The sequence below is a fragment of the Triticum aestivum genome, chromosome 4B, assembly GCF_018294505.1.
Source record: "Triticum aestivum cultivar Chinese Spring chromosome 4B, IWGSC CS RefSeq v2.1, whole genome shotgun sequence".
Lineage (NCBI taxonomy): Eukaryota > Viridiplantae > Streptophyta > Magnoliopsida > Poales > Poaceae > Triticum > Triticum aestivum.
In genome coordinates this window covers 3,252,288-3,275,304 of record NC_057804.1, presented here as the reverse complement: position 1 = coordinate 3,275,304, position 23,017 = coordinate 3,252,288, and the positions used below count along the sequence as shown (strand labels likewise).

The 23,017-nt window shown below is 47.1% G+C and overlaps 1 pseudogene; it reads left to right on the top strand.

Moving 5' to 3' along the window:
- Positions 1 to 1,606: 1,606 nt before the first annotated feature.
- On the top strand, positions 1,607 to 2,186 carry LOC123094099 (DIBOA-glucoside dioxygenase BX6-like; annotated as a pseudogene).
- The last annotated feature ends 20,831 nt before the right edge of the window (positions 2,187 to 23,017 follow it).

Below are 23,017 nucleotides of genomic sequence, written 5' to 3'. Positions count from 1 at the left end.
TGGAGCGCGTTGTCGGTGAAGAGGCCGTTGAGCTTGGTCCAAACGGCGTGAGCTTCATTGTCGGCGGAGACCACCGTGTGGAAGAGGTCCTTCGAGATGGTGGTGTAGAACCAACGGATGAGAGTGGCGTCAATGGACGCCCACTCCTCATCGTCCTCCAGGAAGCGGGAGTCCACTAAGCCATCGATGTGATCCCGAAGATTGTACTCACGGAACACGAGGGAGAAGTATGTCTTCCAAGCATAGTACGTGGAGGTGAGGTGGTCGAGGACGACGGGAACCCGGGCGAGGATATTGAGGTCGCGGATGACGACGGGATCGGGGCCTTGGAACGGGTTGGTGCGGCGGCTGCGGGTGGTACCGGTGGAACCGGGGGAGGCCATGGCCGAGAGAGGTGGTGCGGCGGCGCGTGTGCGGCGGCGCGGCGGGGAAGAAGGCGGCGCGGCTGGTGGCGGCGCGGCGGGGGCGGGCGGAAGCGCGGGCGGCGGCGGCACACCGAGGCAGCGGCCCGGCGGCGAAGGGTCGCGGCGGCGGCGGCGGCGATGGGATCGCGGCGGCGGCGGCGGCACGGCTTAGGGTTAGGATCGTAGGTATGATTGGAAACGATTGTTTTGGCAATGCTTCACGATGTATTGATCGGTGCAAAGCGCACGTATATATGGTGTACAAAGTGGGCCACAACCTCAACTATACAATAATTAGGAGGTGGGCCAGACTATACAATAAACATGTACAAACCATATATTCAACAGAATCTAATCAATGAATCCTGCTCTTTCATTTAAAGCAGTGTCTTCCATTCCATGGTTTGCTACACCAGTAGAGAAATATTTGCAAGTGAAAGTTGGCAAGTGATATGAGCCTTCCTCTGTGCAAGCATCAATTGGTAATTGTGACTCAAAATTTACAGATACACATAATCACATCTGCCACACGAAGAACAGAGCATGCATGCATACAGTTTCAGTACCTCAAATAACCATCTGCCAACCTGAAAGCTGACTAGCTTGCTGCTTCCTTCCTTCCTTGCAGACAACAATAGTCCAGGGAAACACAACTTCATTGGACTCTACATGACTCGCAGCAGCAAGTAAACATACACACAGATCCTTGGAAGATAGATCCATGCATGTTGTTGTCTCCTTGAGTTGCTACTCCTCGTTCCTCCCCTGGCCCATGCGTTCCTCCTCAATTTCGTCTGCATTGTCTGCATCCTCCTCATCTTCATTCAGAGATTCCATCATGGCAGCTAAACGAGGCAGTCCATCTTCACCCCCTGATTGGAGACGGCTGAGAAGGTCTGCAAACGGCTGACAAGCAAAACGAGACAGTAGGCTATTAAGAAAACATAGTAACTACAGAAATAGGAAAACAGCACGAATTACCAATATATATATTACCTGCCACAATGATGGATCAACCAACGCGCTGATTACATAAATAAGTGCAAGTTAGGTTTTCTCATTTGTAGCACTTGGGAAGAGGAAGGTAATGCAGAAAACTAATAGAGTGGATCGAGCTTTTCGATATCGCACGATTTGCACCGGCCTGCAGAATTGGTTTAAAAGAGCAACAATAATCATCTAGTAGATTAGTAAAACAATTGATGGCCTCCGACTCCAATCTCCTTTGTACCCTCAAGGCCTTCGACGACACCAAGGCCGGCATTAAGGGCCTCGTCAATACAGGTGTCAGAACTATCCCCTCCATCTTCCACCACCCACCCCCTCCTCCATGTGCATGTACATCATGAGCACCACTTCACCATCCCTGTCATCGACCTCATGGCTTCCGTGGGTGCTACTACTACAAGAACACCATCCAAGCGAGCTGAGCTGGTCACCGCTTCGAAGGCGACCGCGGAGATGGTTGGATTCTTCCAGATGGTGAACCATGGCGTGCCCAAGGCAGTCATGTCAGAGATGATCGCTGTGTTGTGGAGCTTTCACGAGGAGCCGGCGGAGGCCAAGGCGCCCTACTCATCCAGAACCCTCGCCGGTGTGTGAGGTACCACAACAATTTTGACCAGCTCTGAATGCCGGCGGCCAATTGGCACGACACCCTATTCATGGCAACAGCGCCGGAGACATTGCCTCGTGAGGAGATCCCACCCATTGTGCAGGACCATCATGCCGGAGTACATGAGAATGGTGGAGCAGCTAGGTCGCACCTTGATCGAGCTGTGAGTGAATTGCAGAAAACAACCACATTGAAGCCTAGGTTTGCACCAAACACCACTTTACGGATTTGGAACAAAACCAGTGATTCTCGGCCTAATCTTTTGCAAAAAAACACATTTATCAGTCTATTGAGCAACTTTTACCGTGATTTTTACATTTGGGTCCCGCATTTCATGATGTGGCATAATAGTTCACGGTGGATGACGTTGGATATATGTGGGGTTCTATAGGTTTACAAAATAGTCCATATAATTTTATAGGCACACCCTTCAATAAAAAAGCAACAACTCCTAATTTGACTGCACAAGCAGCCGAGCAGGACAGCAGCAGGCTGTCCATGGGCCCCGTCGCCGGGAACGGCAGCAGAGGGCACAGGCACAGGCACGCCGGTGCTACAGCACTCAGCGGTAGAGCTGGTCGGGCGGGTGGGTTCGCCTCATCCCCGCACTTCTCGTGGTGCCTCGATACTACTACCTCGGTTCGCCTTTGCTTGCCCAAGTGTTGCGCGCTGCCGCGCCGCTGCTTTCTCCAGTGATGCACGCCGCCAGCAGTTTACATGCTCCGGTGTTGTGCAGCCTGCTCGTGTTGTTTGCCGCCGTGCCGCTGCTTGGGCCCGCGCCGTCTCTATTGCTTTCTGCGGTTCTACGCCCATCATAAAGAAGCCGGCGAGCCTTGGCCCGGACCACGACGATGTTGCAGTTAGGTGTTATTGGCCTATGGGAACGACAACGTGGGCCTGCAGGAGCAGCCGACGCCGATTGGATCGGGGTAGTGGGAGATTTTGTTTTGGGAGGGATAGTGTTTTTTTAAGAAAAAGACCAGTGTACGTCGTCTATTGTGAGCCTTATGCCTCGACATCAATTGCGGGCCAGACATATCATAATCTCTACTATTAAAGGGGAACCTGCGGTCCTCGTGATGGTTCGACCGCATCCCACCCCTCGATGCGGTAAACAAAACGCTCGATCCCGCACGCACCAGAAACCCGAAAAACCAGCCCACGATCCCACCCATCGTCGCTCATAAAAAAAGAGAGAATTAACTGTCGACGCACAATCACGCCCCGCCCCAACCTCTCCCCGATCCCTCGCTCCCGATATCGTCTCCCTCCCTGCTAAATATCGTCGCCGCCAGAGAGAGAAAGGAGCGCAGCGTAGGCACCGAGGAGGAGGGGGTCGCCTCGCTCGCTTCTGCTGACGCCACCACCCCAATCGCCGTCGCCGCCGCGGCGGACGCAGCGAGCCCCAAGCCGCGGGACACTGGGCGTGGCCACCCCCGCTGCCGACGCTGGGATAGGAAGAACAGGGCCGCGTGAGCCGGCGAGGGCTCCGAGGAGAGCGTCCGCCCCAAACTTGATCCCCGCCCCCAGGTGATTCCGGTTCCGCCGCCCCGTAATCCGCTCGAGCCGCGCCTAACTCCATGGTTTATTGCAGGTGGAGTACGTGCCGGAGAAGCCCGACCTCGGCGCGGACGACCCCCTTCTCCTCGGCCACCCCTGTCGCCAGGCGAGCTCCGGTTTCGCCGCCCCGTATAGAAGGAATAAAGCAGCATGGGAAAGGCTACATGGGTAACGTTAGTGATGTCTCGTCATCCTCTAGGTCGCCCTCGCTGCTTCTACCGGTGACCTTTGGAGGACGGGGACGTGGCTCTCGTTGGTGGGAGGGAGCAGAGAGGCGGCAGGGTTGAACATGCAGAGGGTGCGCCAGCAGGTCCTTGGGCGTGAATGCAGCGGCGACAGACTTTACCAAGCTCAGCACATGTGCCATGAAGAAGTTCTTGTTCTTCTTCTGTAAGCATTCTTCCTCTTATGATATCTCAAATCTTTGGTTATGTTCCAGTTACATGCTTTGGACTGAGATTGACAAATCATTCCTTGTGTCGCATCTTCTGGTATTTAGAAATTGGAATACAAAGCCCTTGACATTACAACAGGAGCATACTTGAGGGAAGAACTTACATGAAATATAATAATGGAATACCAATGCAGCGACTCTCCTTCCCTCCCTGTGCTTTACTTATTCTATAAGTTAGTTTCACTAAACTGAAACTGCAGTCATAGATCATTACGGGTTTTGTCTGAACTTTGCATCTAACTGTTACATATTTAACTATTAATTAAGAATGTGAGAGATTACAGCTGCAGGACTGATGTCATTGGCACTCATTTGCAACTTTACAAATCCACTTAGGAGATGATATTAATATATGCTTTGTCAGCAGAAGTCCTAGGTACCGAAGTTGGATTGCTTATAAAAAATCTGTACAGTTGGATTGCTAGACTCCGACGTGCGCTATATGATTCTGCGAAGGCAACACAACTTTCTCTTGTTGTCAACGAGTCCATTTTTCAGATTTATATTATTTTTCTTTGGATTGGTGAAGTGTTTTAGTTTTGCAATGTATTTGATGCAAACAAATTTTTTTGGCAAGAAGTATTTGATGCAAACATAACACTGTACAAAATCTCAGGTTCAATCAAAGGAAAGATGTGCCTGAGGTACTTTGTTTATCCCCTTTCAAATATGATTACATGATACTTTATGATCCTTGTTCAATTAATAGTGTATTTTTATGCGTGGTACTATGAGAAATAGTGGATTTTGTGTATTGGGAGTATCATGGTTATAACATTTCTTTTTATATGATACAACATGGGTCATTTTATGAGAAACACACAATAATATTAATGTAAAACAAGGGGAAAATAAAAAAATTGTTACATAGTCAGATATTGCATACACATTACCCTTGATAAAGACATTCATAAAATAGAAAATGCAGATAATCAATCTCTCTATATAGCTTTTATTTATTATTCCGTGGCAACGCACGGGCACTCAGCTAGTCTAGTAAAGATAAGTAGCAACACACATGCGTGCGAAAGCATGGGAACGAAGGTGGCAACCCAACTCATGTAATATTATTACTTTCTGTTCTGGACAGGCAATGAAAGAAATAGAAGGAACACATAAAATGGGCGGATCCAATGTACGAAATGACTGGTCCCATAACATATAATGCATAAAACAAGTCACACATAATGTAAGATATTTTTTGACACTACACTAGTGTGAGGAAACGTTTTACATTTTGGAACGGAGGGTGCAATGAGAAACCGCTTGGTAGTATTCCCTCCGTCTGGAATTACTTGTCACAGAAATGGATGTTTCTAGACGTACTTTTAGTTCTAGATGCATCAATTTTTATCCATTGATGCGACAAGTAATTCGGGATGGATGGAGTAGGAACTAAGTATTTGTAGGAACTACTCATTGTTTCTGTGTAAAAAAGAAGAGCAAATACTCGATAGCACAAGGGATATTTGTAAGAGTCTTTCATAGGAAACAAAACTTGCACGTACCATACCAACTCAGTTTTGGAAGAACAATTTACAACACTAATAACTCACGACATATTGCGATTGAGATAAAAATAACTGCATAGATGTAATATCGAGCATTATATTATCGTAATCAGTACAACTCCCAGTCTCGGGATGTCCTGCAACATTTCCCTAATGTTCGCTCATGACCGCTCTACGGGCAAAGTCTCAGTCATGATGCTAGCAGCGCTGCTTTTGTTACCTTTAGAAATGACCACCTAACATGTACTTCCTCCGTCCGTAATTACTTGTCTTGGAAATAGATGTATCTGGATGTGTTTTAGTTCTAGATACATCCATTTTTCCGCATTTCCACCATAAGTAATTTCAAACAGAGATAGTACCAAATTTCTTGGGATCAACAAAGGAGATTCACATCAGACAGAACCAAGCATGCTCCAGCATCGAAATCCATAGGTCGTCATATCACCAATGTGTATCCCAGAGGAAGTATTTACAACAAGATGGTGTCGATGGATTGGACCACCACATCCATACGTATTGGAATTGAATCTTCTATGGAGACTGCATACAAATCAAGTATATGAAACACATGCTAGAGGTAGACGAGCTGGTTGTTTCTCACTCCTCAGACACATTTGCATCTTGGGACAGAAAAGGATCATCAGTTGCACAAATTATTGACTGAAATGCCATCCAGTGAATCAGGAAGCCTCAAACAAGTAACATAGGGACTTGACCATCCGGTGGCAGTTCGGATGCAGCAAGTGTAATGAGATAAACTAGGCATATGTTGGTTATTGTCTATGTTTAACACATTTGCTCAGAACAAATTTAATATCTATGGTTAATAAATACCGAGGCATGACATAGCACGTTAATTCATGAAGTAAAATTGGGAAACTACTATAGGTTCTACTATCAAATTTTTAATTCGTTGAGACATATGACAATTTATGCGCAACTAGGCAATTATATAAGCTGTAGCAACTTGCGTTAATGCTTCAAAAGTTGGCTAGTAGAAACCTAATAGGCTAGATCTTGAAAGGTTATTTCGAAATGAAGATGCACATATGAAATGCACAAGCTCGATCGGCTGGAGTTCTTACATTTGGTTACATAATGAGTAATGCCTCCTTTAGTTCATTCTTGAACAACGTTTTTTGTACTTGGGTAAGCGTAGAGCAGCAACATATATGAGCATTCATTATGGATAAATGTGCATGTGATCCTCCAAGCAGTCTGTCAGAACAAGACTCTTGAGATAGCTTGTGTTGATCAAGTTCAATAGGATGAAATCCACATTGTGACAACCTTCCAAATGCGAGTTAATAGAATAACACCACAACATTAACAACTAGGTTTGCATGAATCCCATTTCTATGATTCTGTGGTAAAAAACACCACATCTAGAGGTAACGACCAAGCCAAAAAAATACCAATTGCTCGTTTAAACCATTTTGATGAACTTTCTGACAAGTAGGGCCCACTGGACAAGGTGACATGGTAATTTTTTTTTGCACGTGAGCAGTTTGACCTTTGACTAATCTCTTCTGAGCAAACGTCCCAGACTGGGTCCATGGGCCACACCCATCGGCAGTGGGGATGGCGCTGCTCGACCATGTGGTGCCGATCGAATCTCCGTCCCCAAAGGCCACAGCGGCCTCAGATACGTGGGATTCGGGAACGACATTGTCATGAAGTAAGAGAGTCAGCTGCAGAAGAACCGTCCAACCAAGATCTCGATGTCCATGGGAGTGGGTAACCATCCATGGCGGTGAACCACAGCGTGCTCAAAAGAAGTCATGCCAGAGATGCTCGAGGCATTGTGTGTCTTTCACGAGGAGCCAGTGGTGGCCAAGGTGCCCTACTACAGTCAGGGCTCTCGCCAGTATGTGAGGTACTTGGGCAACTTCGACCTCTTCCGGTCAGCGGCGGCCTACTGACACGACACTCTGTTCAAGATCAGTCCAATCCGATTAAAACTACTACTCGCTACTAGCAAGTCATTGCTCGCTCGCCTCCTCAATTGTATGTATCCTAGCAACGCAAGATGTTTGGATTGTGTTTTTATTACGAATTTCAATATCTATGCATCCAAGCAATGCAAGATGCAGTTAATGTTTTTTTTTTTTTGGCTTTCCAAAGTAGTGACACCATGGAATCATTGGACATCAACACAAATGAAACAGGGAGCAAGATACTGACAAAGTCTTGGTTCAGCTTCCCCAAATTTCAAAGAGAAGACAATTCAGCAGGTTTATTATAGGCCAAATTAACCGCTGCTACAATACGAACAAAAGAGAAAAGGGGAGCAAGTAGTAACATAGTCTCACTTCTTTTGCCCATGCATGTGACTCCATCGATTTCTAGTTGCCAGCTGGCTGTGAGTGGTAGCATGTAGCTAGTAGGTACCACGAAATTTTAACTATACTGTGGATTATAATATATGCACTGAAATGCCAACAACCATAGTGTCGCTTGTTGATTACGTTTTCTGTATTTTGACTATATATACAAGGGCACATCCACTTAATTTGTAAGGTCTGATGCAGAATGAAAATTCATGACGAGATTCATATCCTTTTTGGCCCTTGATCGACTAAAATTCAAATTCTTGTGAACGAAAATAAAAACACAATTCGCCATGGACATGATTACAACGTTCTGGACTTGGATTAATCATAACAACATTCATGTGAAAGAAAATAAATAACACAATTCACCATGACATGTTCCAAGTATCTAATCAGACTGAATTAAATTAATCATCAATTGATCATGACATTGTAACTATAGTGTATATGTGGATAGAAACGCCAACAACCATAGTGTGGATTGGTGAGTACATTTTCTGTATTCCAACTATATATACCGAAAAAGGCTTTCGCCCCGCTTTATATATAAAGCAACGATCAACATACATGATGCAAACCACCCGACACCACACACACACCCAAGGCAGATACAAGGGAGCTGACGAACAGCAACACTAGTCTAAACACCCCAAAGCAAACAACAAGTAGGCACAAGAGCATAGCTAAGGGTCTAAAGAGGTCTCCACCGTGAACGAGTCACCACGAGGAGACGAAACCGTAACTCGACGAACCAGGGACTCCAGTGCTTCCAAGAAAGAAATGGCACCGAAGAGCCACCACCGCCCGATCCAGGGAATCTAGGTTTTCACCAGGAGTAACACGAAGGACGCAGGGTTACCGCGATGGAGCCTTCAAGAAGGGAACGACGCAAGGACGCCGCCGCCATCGGTCTGGCTCCGAGCCAGATGACGTTTTCACCCCGGCCACCACCCTGAGCCTCCGTCCAAGGTACGACCCTACATGAGAGTGCCGGCCGCACCACCACCGAGATCGTCGAAGGCCCACCCCCATGCCACCCACGCGACCATGCCAGCAAGACCGTCAGCGCCCGAGCCACGAGCTCCGCCCACGAGCCAGCAGCTCCCGCCACCAAGGCCGCCACCTTGCATCTAGACACTCCGGAGACCATCAAAGGCACGAGCTTTGAGCCGACCGGCAAACCCCAAGCACCATCGGAACCGCCGGTGACCGACCCGCCCCGAACAACTATCAGCGGCAAGGAGGCACTAGGCCAGGAAAAGGGAAGGGGGGAGCGGAGCTCATCCGGACCGGTGCACCCCTGCGCCGGTGACAGGTAGTCGGTCTACCGGTCCCTCCAGCAGCCTCCCTTGCGTCACCCCTGATGCCCTACCATGGCCTCCGGCCAGAACCTGTGAGGAAGAGGCAGCCACCCGTCCGCCGGCGAGGACCGCCTGATCGACCGCAACCAGCCGCCGAGGAAGGCCGCCAAGAGCGTCAACCACCACCACACCACCTGCGTCTCCACGCCCTGTCCAGGAGCAGCCGATGCCCTGCCACCCCACCGGAGCAGAACGAGGACCAGTTGCAGCGCCACCACCTTGGAAGGGCCACCGGCCACCCCTGACACCGCCAACCACCACCACCAGCTGGATCGGGGCAGGGGGTGCCAGATACGCCGCCAGCACGCCCCCAGGCCTCCAGCCCCCACGAGCCAAGGAGGAGGGGGAGGAGGGGAGGAGGGAGCGCCGGCAGTCGACCAGGACGCCAGGAGGAGGGAGGAAAATAGAGCAGTGGCCGACCGGCGCCCGGCGCCACCAAGCAAGGGAGGGCACCCCGCACCGCCCTTCACCTGCGCGTGGGAGGAAGACGCCCCTTTGGCCGGCGACGCCACCGGCGGCGGCGAGGGATAGGGGCCGGGGCGAGGAGACGGGGGCGGCGGTGCTAGGGTTGCCTCCCAGGGACGCCCGCGGGAGCGCCTCGGGAGGGGGGAGGGGGAATAGAAGAAGTTTTCAAACTCTCCAACTATATATACAAGGGCGTTGCTAAGTTCTCTGGTGAAAAATGAAATTTGTGATGACATTCCTATCATTTTTGGCCCTTGATAAACTAAAAGCTAAATTTCTTGTGAAAGGAAATAAATAACACAAATCGCCGTGGAGATGATAGCAGCAGAGGGACAAAAGAGAGTAAGTAGCAGCTTTGGGACATACGTATCCTTGCACCTTGCCATCATCTTATATCTTATATCTTATATTTACTAATTGGAGGCACCATACGAGACACCACGTTAACCCTCAAAAACTTAGCAAACTAGGGTCATGTCTTATTAAAGAATATATACACCACGTACATATATGGGATGAAAATCTTCCGTACATAGAAAAAGAAGAGAGTTCTGCCTTACTACAACTAAAAAAACACAATCCCCACGGCAAAGTTCAAAAAAGAGAGTCCTACCTTATTACTACAGCTCAAGAAAAAAGGTGAGAGTCCTGCCTTATTAAAACCCAACCATACGCAAAGGATTCAATTCACGTACAACAAAAAGAATCTCCTCAAAAAAGAATTATCACCATGTACCTAAAAAACTATTACAACTAACAGAATAAACCCCCACGTCCATCAACAAAAAGTGTCCTCAATATCCACGTCAAGTTCCCAGAAAAAAAAGTAAGTGCCTTGTTTCTTTGCAAAAGAAAAAAGAAGAAGATTGGCTGGTACAACTAAAATAGCTTCATGCCCAAGCTAAAAAAAATATATCAAACATCCAATTTTATGAAGGGTAAATGTCAGCATACCTGTCCACATATATATAGAAAGCGACATGTCAAAGTAAAGCGTTCTCAAGCCTCCGCTAAAATATACTGAATCTATGCCTGATTAGAAAATAAAAAATCAATTCCATCATAAAGAGACCTAAAAAGCCAACACAGAGATAGAAAAAATGGAACGTACAAGTAAAGCGTTCTCAAGCCTCAGCTAAAAACTGAATCTATGCCCGATTGAAAAATAAAAATAAAATTCCATCATAAAAATAGACATAGGCCGGATAAAACAAATCTTCCACGAACATAGAAAACTCTTTCCCTAATGGCTTCGTGATAAACCACCAACACCAATGTCATATATTTTGATATATTAAATCGCCTAATTTTAAGACATGTAGGAAAATATGCATAAATTCTCATGCACAAGAAAATATGAATATAAACAACTAATTAATACCAACTGAAGAAGTATCATTGATTTTTCTGTTCGGGGATGCAAGGTAGACTCTCGACTATTTCAAATAGTAGAATTAGGCACAACCACATGCATTACATTTAAATTTTGGGGGGTAAAAGTAATTTTCATGCACTACGAGATACTCTATTTTTTTAATATAATGCTAGACAGATAAAGTATAAATCTAGCATATTTTTGCCAGTTAAGTCAGGCACACTACCTAATACACATAGAAATATATATTATTTAAATGACATGGGTAGCATTGTAGTGTTGGTACATATATACACCGACTGCGACAAAGTAATATAACGTCAAATAAGAGAATCCCACACTAAATGGAACACATATTCACCTAAAAAGAAATTACAAGAATTATTTCAAAAAACACCCTGCAACTCTTCTAATAGTTTATGCGAATAATTGATATATACATCATGCTTGGAAAAGAAATGAAGCTAACCTTGGAACCTATATACCTCTCGCACTACAAATTTTGTTGAGCGCTAGGTCTAGGTGTATACAGTGTATCTTTCTCCCAACTTCTATTGAGTTGTGTTGTATCTTGCCATATGGGTCGTATTAATTTATACTCTCTCCATCACTTAGTAGGTGGTGTAAGTTCATAAGTAGGTTTATCATTGTTTTTACAATTTAGCATGTTTCCAGTTGTATGATGTCGTACATTTAAATACTAGCATGACCAACATAAATACATTCTTAATAACTATGTATCCCTATAAAATCTAGGCCGTGCAAGTGCACGATAGATGACTAGTTACTATAATCAGGTTATTTTCTCGTACCTGGAAGTACATTTGTTTTTGGCTGTAGACTAACCGAACTACTTTAGGGGAGATGATTAATTAATCAGTGAAAACGAACACTGTATGAATATCAACATACATGACCAAGATGTAGTCACGTCATGATTGAATAACTTGTGTGTAGTACGTCATGATTGAACCAACTTTGAAAAACACATTTCGAAATGCCAAAAAAATTTGAAAAGAAAGTTCCGCGCGTGCATCCCCATTTTTATGTGCATGCAAAATGTTTCGTGGAAAACATATCTTTTGGTGGCTTGTGCAGGAAAGACTAAAAATTATGTCATGGAACGGTATTTATAGGCACTCACAAAACTTTGGGCCGCACACATATTTTTATGAACTCATATGCGTGATTTTTTTTGAATTTTAAAACGCATTTCAAATGCATTTTTGGAAAAGCGGGTTCAGGATGTGCCCACTCATGCAGCTATGACAGATTTGACAAATGTAAATGACCACCGTTACAGCTCCCTTCCTAGAGCTTGTTGAGGAGGGTAGGTAATCGTATACTGCTGCTATTTTGGTTCCTATATGACTGCCATTAAATAAACTGGACAAGTTGTGACTCATCAGCCTTTTTTTGTTACGGTGACTCATCAAATGAAATTAATTTGCCAATGAAACAATCCGAGGCACCGGCGGCAGGGATGGCGTGTTGGGCGCCGACAGGGGAAGATGGGGACTGGTGGCGGCCTAAGTTTCCCCCCACATATCCCGATGGCGAGCAGTGTGGATCACGGGTGAAGATCTAAGAATTGACCAGACCAAAAAACATACATCACAAGGACATAATCTTTCCTAAAACCAGATAGGCTGCACAATACAAAATGTATATCACCAAATACTACATATCTCTTTTCGGAGCACCGACTGAAGGGAATTTTACCCTTGATGGGACCCAAATAGATGATATTACACAAGTCACATCAGAAGAAAACGATATCCTCATGGCACCATTCTCAGAAGAGGAGGTGAGAGTTGCGGTGTTCCAAATGGAACATAAAAAAGCTCCAACCCCTGATGGTTTCCCCACATAATTCTATCAGAATTTATGGGATATATCCAGTCTCACCTTGTGGAGTTGCCCCATTGTATTCATGCCGAACGACTTGACCTATTCAGATTTAATTTTGGCGAGACTGTCTTGTTGCCGTAGATTAAGAAGGCCAAACGGATCCAACATCTCAGACATGAATGCCTCCTTAATGCGATCTTCAAGATTTTCACCAAAGTGGCGACGAATAGGTTAAACTCGGTAGCTGCTCATGTTGACGGGCCATCTCACACGGCTTTCATGCAAGGAAGGAATATAATCGATGGCATAGTAATCCTGTGTGAGACCATTGACGAGATGCACCGGAAAAACATGACTGGAGTAGTATCCAAAATTGACTTTCAAAAACGCTATGACAAGGCACTAGTGCAGAACCGGGCTTTAGTGCCGGTTCGTGACGGCCTGTACTGCCGGTTGGCGACCCGGCACTAAAGAGTAGGGACTAAAGGTCCCCCCCCTTTAGTACCGGTTCGTCACGAACCGGCGCTAAAGTGCAAACACGTGGCACAAGCCAGGCCCGGGTGCGTGTAGTACATTAGCACCGGTTGGTAACACCAACCGGTACTAAATGTTTCGGTGTTTTTTTTTAATTTTTGCTTTAATTTTGTGTTTTCAATTTGGCTTTATTTTTCATTTAATTCTTTTTTGTTTGCTGGTATTTCACGATACTACAAATTATACACGTTATGCATATATATAAATAGATTTTCTCGTACGTAGAACCGCATATATATATATATATATATATATATATATATATATATATATATATATATATAATATCATCGAATGTCTCACAACCAACACCATTAACTATTCACACATACACATGTATATACATATACAATTTCTCCTACATGTTGCCTTGGTGCCTTCGGAGCACGATGACAAGTGGTTCATGGGGGCGGTAGCGGGTAATAGTATTCTCCTTTGGGATCTATGACCTGGTCGAGCAAAAATCCGGCTATTTTCTCTTGAAGTGCTTGTATGCGGTCCGATGGTAGGAGCTTATCCCGCACCGATCTGAACTGTTAAGAAGGAGATCAATATGCATGTGTGTTAGTTGTGTGACTAGATATCGATAATGGTGTGAATAGTGTTCTGACAAAAACGTACCCAGTCCTGTCTATCAGATCTGCTCCTTTCACACGTCATCATGCGAATGTTCTCGCAAACGTAGAATGCACACAGATTATTCCCCGGCGCCTGCCTCAGGGCCTTTACGAGAATGAAATTGAATCAGATAATGATTAATCAAGCATGATAATTAATTAATGATATTGAAACAACAATTAAAGAGATGGTAGCTAGCTAGTACTACTTAATTACTTACCAAGGGTCGATGCCAAAACAACTTTTTTGGCCACGTGCCTGGAGTCACCGTGATGAACTTTGCCCATGCCCTGCCTGCCGGCAAAGAAAATTAATAAAGGGGTTATTAAATAGTTCATATCAGGAACTAATAGTTAATAATGATTGAAATTACCTGTTGACTATCCCCTTCACGATGGTGTAGTCTTTATCTGCTTTAGTTAGTGAGTCTAGTAATTCAACTTTTCCTTCCTCAACTTTAATGTCTAACAAGACCCAGTGCCAACTGCATACGCACACGTTTGCATGTCTTAATTAAGCGGGCATGTGCATAAAATTAATCAACTACCGTAAACCGTATACACTTAATTATTAACATCTAGCTGGCTAGCTAGTAAGCAAAAACAGAATTTGTAGTACAAGACAGTGTGACTCACGAGAAGTTGTAAGGAAGTAGTATATCTTCATTGGTATTGAGGCGCTTCAAGAACTCTAGCATGCTTTCCTCTACAGCAGCTTGACAATGTTCAATCTGCCATATGTCCTCATTAATGGTATTTGGGTCAATGAACCCAACGCCATAGCGTCCAGATTTTTTCATTTCATACATCTTCATCCTGCATATAATACCACAAAAAAAGAATATAGTGAGGATAATTACATGTAATGATTGATCAAAATTATCACTACATAACTAGCTTGAGATTTAAATTACAGAAAGAAATCACTTACAGAAAACAGCAACTGACGATAGACTTGTCGAGTGCGTCTTGATTAAATAACTGAAATAGTTCTGGATACTCAATGGCCAGAGCTTTCTCATGGTAATAATGCTCATGCTTGACATTCACCATGAGGGACTCTCGATTGGAAATCTTGGTAATGTTCATGTACCATTGATGCAATTGATACATTCTCGTTGGGAGGTCCTTGACCTTGTCTGGATGGACCAAAGGTTTGCCCCGGACATATTGCCATGCTATTTCCGATTCTTTAAGAGTAGGCATGGGCCCGATTTCGAGGAGTTGTCCAACAGAGATATTGAGCATTTGAGCCTGCATTATATGATCCTCTATTATTACCACATCGCCATGCTGGGGAACGCTAACGGTTTGCCCACAATAATACTTGGCGCGCGTACTACTCCTCTCATGTGTTGTTGGCACAACAAGCGGGGGGATCGCTTGCGCCGCCTGTTCTCCCAACTGGGGAATGGTTTTCCCGCATTTTTTGCCAGCTGCTTGTTGGATCGAGCTTGAGCTCGCTTCCTTCTTTAGTCGTGCTCGATGTGCCTTCCTGATTTGGCGCTCATAGTCCGAGTCAACAGGCTTGGGAGCTGGTTCTCTAGCCATACGAATGAAGTGGTCAATTACTTTCTCAGGCACTTTCTCCTTTGGCGTCGGTGCCGGTTTTGGTCCAAAATGGGCGTCCACTTGGGCCTACACTATGGCTGCATTTTGCTCCTTAGTCATGTCGTAAGGCCTCTGAGGAAGAGGAGCGAGGCTTGGACCGTATTTATATCGTTGGTCTCCGCCTGTACTTCCTGAACTACCTTGACTCGTACCGCTATGCACCAAAGCTGCGGGATGTCTCTTCAGCGATTGCTGAGACGGCGGAGACGGCTGATGTGGAGTTGGACCAGGAGAAGTGGCCTGACGATGTGCCGGACTTGAAGCAGGAGGTGTGGCCTGACACGGTGCCGGACTTGAAACCGGAGAAGTGGCATGACGCTGTGCCGGGCTTGAAACCGGAGGAGTCAGCTCACGCGTTCGGGGACTTGGTGGAGGTGGCGGACTTCAAGGAGGAGTCGTCTCACGCGTTCGTGGACTTGGAGGAGCGGGAGTCTGCTGACTCGGTGGCGGACTTCGAGGAGGAGTCGGCAGACGACGCGGTGTCGGTGAACTTCGAAAGATGATGCAATCCTTTCTCTATAGGATGATACGATGTATGGCCTCTCCCAGTGTGCGCTCGTCTTCACCTCCAGGAATGTCAAGCGTTAGCCCCGAATATGGGTCCACCACTTCATCAACCACGACACGAGCATAGCCCTCTGGAATCGGGATGCAATGGTAGGTTGCTTCGGGGGTAACTGGAAAAGCAACGCCATCCGCCACCTTCATGAATATGTTCTTCATTTTGGAGTGTAGCTCGCAGTTAGTGTTCTCTATGATCTCATCCACAGGGTATGTATCCTGCAGTGTGTCGCCCGGGGCAGAACCAAAGCTGCTTCTCGGCATGGATGGGACGGTGCTATCCAATGCTGGACGATCATCCGTTTGCTGCTGCCACTGCTGAGACCCCCTTTCCTGGCTAAGTGAGTCGATCTGCTGTTGCTGCTGCTGGAATTTGAGTGCCAGGTCCGCGTGCCTTGCTTCTAGGCCTTGAAGGCGTTCTGCATCCTGCTTCCTCTCCTCCTCCTCCAGCTTCCTTTTCTTCTCCTCCTTCATCTTCCTTCTTGCACGGCTCCTGTAGTCCTCGTTCCATTCCGAAAAGCCCTCATACCAGGGAATAACGCCCATGCCTCGTGTTCTTCCCGGGTGTTCAGGATTTCGCAGGGCGCGCGTAAGCTCGTCGTTCTCTCTATTGGGCGTGAACACCCCCCTTCGAGCTTCATCTATTGCGTCAATTATCTTTTGTTCGGCTCCTTTCAGACTTGCCTTCCGCGAAACTTCGCCTGTCTTCGGGTCCAACGCTCCCCCATGCGCATAGAACCAAGTTCTGCACCTGGGGGGCCAGTGCCGGGTAACCGGAGTGACCCCTGCATCCTCCATCTCTAGCTCATACTTATCCCACTTAGGCAATCCCACCGCATAGCCACCTGGACCCAGCCTATGGAACTGCGTCTTTCTTGCGGCATTTGCCTTCTTTTTCATCGACCGTTCCTTAGATATTTCTGAATCCTTGAAGGTCACGAAATCGTCCCAGTGCTCTCTTTGCTTCTCCAGTGTTCCCTTGAAATCTAGAGTCTTCCTTTCATTAGCGAGGTAGTTGGCCCATACAATTTTCTTGTGGGTGTTGAATGCAATTGCCATCTTCTTAAGAGCAGCGGACTTGACTTTCTCCACACCTCACTCACTTTAATAGGGCACCACGGAATTCCGTTGAGACAGCACCGTTTGAACTATGGTTTGGAGAAACCTAAGTTGTCGTTTCTTAAAAGTTTGGGACTGCGACGCTTATGTGAAAAAAAGGTTTCAGGTTGATAAGCTCGAACCCAAAGCGGATAAAATGCATCTTCATAGGACACGCAAAACAGTTGGGTATACCTCCTGATTCAGGTCCGAAAGCAATAGGGATTGTTTCTTGAATCGGGTCCTTTCTCAAGGAAAAGTTTGTCTCGAAAAGTTGAGTGGGAGGATGGTGGAGACTTGATGAGGTTATTGAACCGTCACTTCAACTAGTGTGTAGCAGGGCATAGGAAGTTGTACCTGTGGCACCTACGCCAATTGAAGTAGAAGCTTATGATAGTGATCATGAAGTTTCGGATCAAGTCACTGCCGTACCTCATAGGGTGACAAGGATGCGTACTAGTTCAGAGTGGTACGGTGATCCTGTCTTGAAGGTCATGTTGCTAGACAAAAATGAACCTACGAGCTATGGGGAAGCGATGGTGGGCCCATATTCCGACAAATGGTTAGAAGCCATGAAATCCGAGATAGGATCTATGTATCAGAACAAAGCTTGGACTTTGGTGGACTTGCCCGATGATCGGCAAGCCATTGAGATAAATGGATCTTTAAGAAGAAGACGCACGTGGACGGTAATGTCACCATCTGTGAAGCTCGACTTGTGGTGAAGAGTTCTTCACAAGTTCAAGGAGTTGACTACGATGAGATTTTCTCATCCGTAGCGAAGCTTAAGTCCGTCGGAATCATGTTAGCAATAGATGCATTTATGAAATCTGGTAGATGGATGTCAAAACGAGTTTCCTTACCAGTTTTCGTAAGAAAAGGTTGTACGTGATACAATCAGAAAGGTTTTGTCGATCCTAAGGATGCTAAAAGGTATGCTAGCTCCAGCGATCCTTCCATGGACTGGAGTAAGCATCTCGGAGTTGGAATATACACTTTGATAAGATGATCAAAGATTTTGGGTTTATACAAAGTTTATGAGAAACTTGTATTTCCAAAGAAGTGAGTGGGAGCACTATAGAATTTCTGATAAGTATATGTTGTAAACATATTGTTGATCAGAAATGATGTAGAATTTCTAGAAAGCATATAGGGTTATTTGAAAAGTGTTTTTCAAGGGATAACCTGGATTAAGCTACTTGAACATTGATCATCAAGATCTATGAGGATGGATCAAAACTCTTAATGGTACTTTCAAATGAGCACGTACCTTGACATGATCTTGAAGGTGTTCAAGATGGATCAGTCAAAGAAGGAGTTCTTGCCCGAGTTGTAAGGTACAAAGTTAAGACTTAAAGCTCGACCACGGCAGAAAAGAGAGAGAAAGGACGAAGGTCGTCCCCTGTGCTTTAGACGTAGGCTCTACAGTATGCTATGCTAAGTACCTCACCTGATGTGTGCCTTGCTACATACCTGGCAAGAGGGTACAAAGGTGATCAAGGAGTAGATCACTAGATAGCGGTCAAAATTATCCTTAGAGGAATAAGGATATGTTTCTCGGTTATGGAGGTGATAAAGAGTTCGACGTAAAGAGTTGCGTCGTGCAAGCTTTAACACCTATCCGAATGGCTCTGAATAGCAAACCGGATACGTATAGTGGAGCAACCATTTGGAATAGCTCCAAGTGGAGCCTGGAAGCAGCATTTACAATATTACCTAGAGATTTGCGAAGTACATACGGATCTAAATGTTGCAGACCCGTTGAATAAAACCTCTCTCACAAGAAAAACATGATCAAACCCCAGGACTCATTGAGTCTTATCACATGATGATGTGAACTAGTTTAGTGACACTAGTAAACTCTTTGGATGCTGGTCACATGGCGGTGTGACCTGTAAGTGTTAATCACATGGCGATATGAACTAGATTATTGACTCTAGTGCAAGTGGGAGACTGTTGGAAATATGCCCTAGAGGCAATAATAAATTAGTTATTATTATTATATTTCCATGTTCATGATAATCGTTTATTATCCATGCTATAATTGTATTGATAGGAAACTCAGATACATGTGTGGGTACATAGACAACACCATGTCCCTAGTAAGCCTCTAGTTGACTAGCTCGTTGATTAATAGATGGTTACGATTTCCTGACCATGGACATTGGATGTCGTTGATTATGTGATGGACAAGACCCAATCCTAAGCCTAGCACAAAGATCGTGTAGTTCGTATGCTAAAGCTTTTCTAATGTCAAGTATCTTTTCCTTAGACCATGAGATTGTGCAACTCCCGGATACCGTAGGAATGCTTTGGGTGTACCAAACGTCACAACGTAACTGGGTGGCTATAAAGGTGCACTACGGGTATCTCCGAAAGTGTCTGTTGGGTTGGCACGAATCGAGACTGGGATTTGTCACTCCGTCTGACGGAGAGGTATCTCTGGGCCCACTCGGTAGGACATCATCATAATGTGAACAATGTGACCAAGGTGTTGATCACGGAATGATGTGTTATGGAACGAGTAAAGAGACTTGCCGGTAACGAGATTGAACAAGGTATTGGCATACCGATGATCGAATCTCGGGCAAGTAACATACCGATAGACAAAGGGAATTGAATACGGGATTGATTGAATCCTCGACATTGTGGTTCATCCGATGAGATCATCGTGGAACATGTGGGAGCCAACATGGGTATCTAGATCCCGCTATTGGTTAATGGCCGGAGAGATGTCTCGGTCATGTCTACGTGTCTCCCGAACACGTAGGGTCTACACACTTAAGGTTCGATGACGCTAGGGTTATAGGGAATAAATGTACATGGTTACCGAATGTTCTTCGGAGTCCTGGATGTCACGAGGAGTTCCGAAATGGTCCGGAGGTAAGATTTATATATGGAAAGTTGTTGTTCGGGTTCCGGGAAAAGTTCGGGTTTTTCCGGTATTGTACCGGGAAGCTTCCAGAAGGTTCCGGAGGATTCCGGAGGGGTCCGGAGGTCCGTAAAATGTTCCACCACATCCAATATAGCAGCATGGGCTGTAAGGGGGCGCCCTAGCCTTAATGGGCCAGGGGCACTAGCCCCCCCCCCCAAGGCCCATGCGCATGGGAGAGGGGAAACCCTAAGGCCTTGTTCGGTTGCAGCAAAATTGAAGGGGTTTGAAGTGGATTGAGGTGGATTAAATCCCATACAAGTCAAAATCTCATCCAATCCCCTCCAAACCTGTCCAATCCCCTCCAGGAGAGGTTTATCCGAACAAGGCCTAAGGGGGAGGGCCTCCACTTGACTTGGGTGGCACTCCTCCCTCACTTGGCCGCCGCCCCTTCCTCAGATTGGATCTGAGGGGGCCGCCCCCCTATCCCTTGCCCCTATATATATGTGGGGGTGGGAGGGCAGCCGCACCCAAGTTCTGGCACAGCCCTCCCCCTCTCCCAAGTCCTCGTCCTCTCCCGCGGTGCTTGGCGAAGCCCTGTAGGATTGCCACGCTCCTCCACCACCACCACGCCATCGTGCTGCTGCTGGACGGAGTCTTCCCCAACCTCTCCCTCTCTCCTTGCTGGATCAAGGCATGGGAGACGTCACCGGGCTGCATGTGTGTTGAACGCGGAGGTGCCGTCCGTTCGGCACTAGGATCATCGGTGATTTGGATCACGACGAGTACGACTCCATCAACCCCGTTCACTTGAACGCTCCCGCTTAGCGATCTACAAGGGTATGTAGATGCACTCTTCTTCCCCTCGTTGCTAGATTACTCCATAGATTGATCTTGGTGATGCGTAGAAAATTTTGATTTCTGCTACGTTCCCCAACAGCGGCCGGCAGGGGAGGAGGGCCGGTGCGGGAGGCCGGCCGGCACGGGAGGAGGGCCACTGCGGGGGGGCGGCCGGCAGGGAAGGAGGGCCGGCGCGGGGGAGGGCGGCCGGAGTAGGACGCGGGGGCGGCGGCCGGATCGGGGGACGGCTGAGGGATTCGATCTGGTGGTGTGAGCGTGTGAGTGTGAGTGAGGGGAGAGGGGTGGTGCGCGGGCCGGTGCGAGAGGAAGAGGTGGGCTTAGCGGCAACGCGGGGGAGGAGGCCCAGCGCTATAGCTAAAGCTGCAACGGGGGGCCGAGAGCGTGGCCCATTAGCAGTAGTGCTGGCCGTGAAATCCAGCGCTACTGCTAACGTGTGCTTGTAGCGCTGGTGCTAGCCGACGCTACTGCTAAATAGCAGTAGCGAGGGGTATATAACCAATGCTACTGCTAAATGTCTACCTATAAGCATTTTCCTAGTAGTGTATGTGTCTCTACGCGCCACCTACACAGGATCGTGCCGCACTGCCATCGCCGTTCTACTTCTCACATCTTCTTCCGGTGAAGCTCATGCCGGACATACCTGTCGTGGCGGGCTCAGGTGCTTCCTCTCCTCCGCAGCCGCTACCTGGAGGGGTATGTCGATGGCTCCATCCCGTGCCCGCCGCCGTAACATCCGGCTTATCACGTGTGGGCGGTCCAGGATCAGGCAATCCTCTCCGCCATACAGTCGTCGCTGACTCCGAGTGTGTCATCGCTGGTCATCTTTGCCGCGACGTCTAAGGATGCTTGGTCGGCACTTCACAACAGCTTTGCCTCTCAGTCTCAGGCGCGTGCTCACTCTATACACACCGAGTTGGTGGAGACCAAGGTTGATGGCCTCAGCATCACGGACTACTTCGAACAGGGCGACTGGTCTCGTCGACACGTTGGCCTCGATCGGTCAGCCGCTTGGTGATGAAGACTTCACCACCCATGTACTCAACGGCCTGGATGACGACTATGATAACCTCCACGCGAGGCTCCACTGCCGCCCCATGAGCTCTACGCGCGCCTCCTTGGGCGCGAACAGTGCTTCAAGGCGTGCCGTGCCTCTCCAGGATTTGTCTCCACCAACGACGAGTCTCGCAGCAAATCTCAGAAGCCGGCGTCGCTTGGTGGGAAAACGGCGGCCTCGCCTCAGTCGGCTCCGCAGGGTGCGGCACCCTCCATCACTGGCGGTAGCCAGCTGGTTGCTTGTTTTCCTTGCTGCGGTGCTCAGCAGGCCTGCCAGCTGTGTGGCCTTGAGCGCCACATTGCCTCTCGCTGTCAACGTCGCTACAAGCAAGATTTTCTGGGCCTGGGTAACAATGACAAAGGGAATGATAAGCAGGCCGCCGCCGTTGTGACGAGTCATGAGCATGGCCGCACTCCGTCCTACTCCATCGATCCTACGTGGTATATGGACACTTGAGCTACCAACCAGTGGAGCAGGTATGCGCATCTCCCAGGTTGGTCAGGCCTCTCTCCTTACACACAATTTTCGCCAACTGCATCTTTCCAATGTCCTTCGTGGTCCCTCTGCTACGTGTACTTTGTTGTCAATTCCTCAACTTACTCGTGATAATATTGTCCTTGTTGAGTTTCATCCTTTTCGTTTCTTTATCAGGAGACAAGGGCCGTTCTGCTTAGCGGCCGTCTTCACCATGGCCTGTATGCACTTGATGCGCCGCGCACACCTTCCATGTAGTATTCTCCTCAGGCGTTCAGTGGTGTTCGCGTGTCGCCTACACACTGGCATGCGCGCCTTGGTCACCCCGTGGCTCCCATAGTTCGTCATGTGTTGCACCGTCATGAACTACCAGTTGTGTGCAATAAAAATGCTGAAACTATCT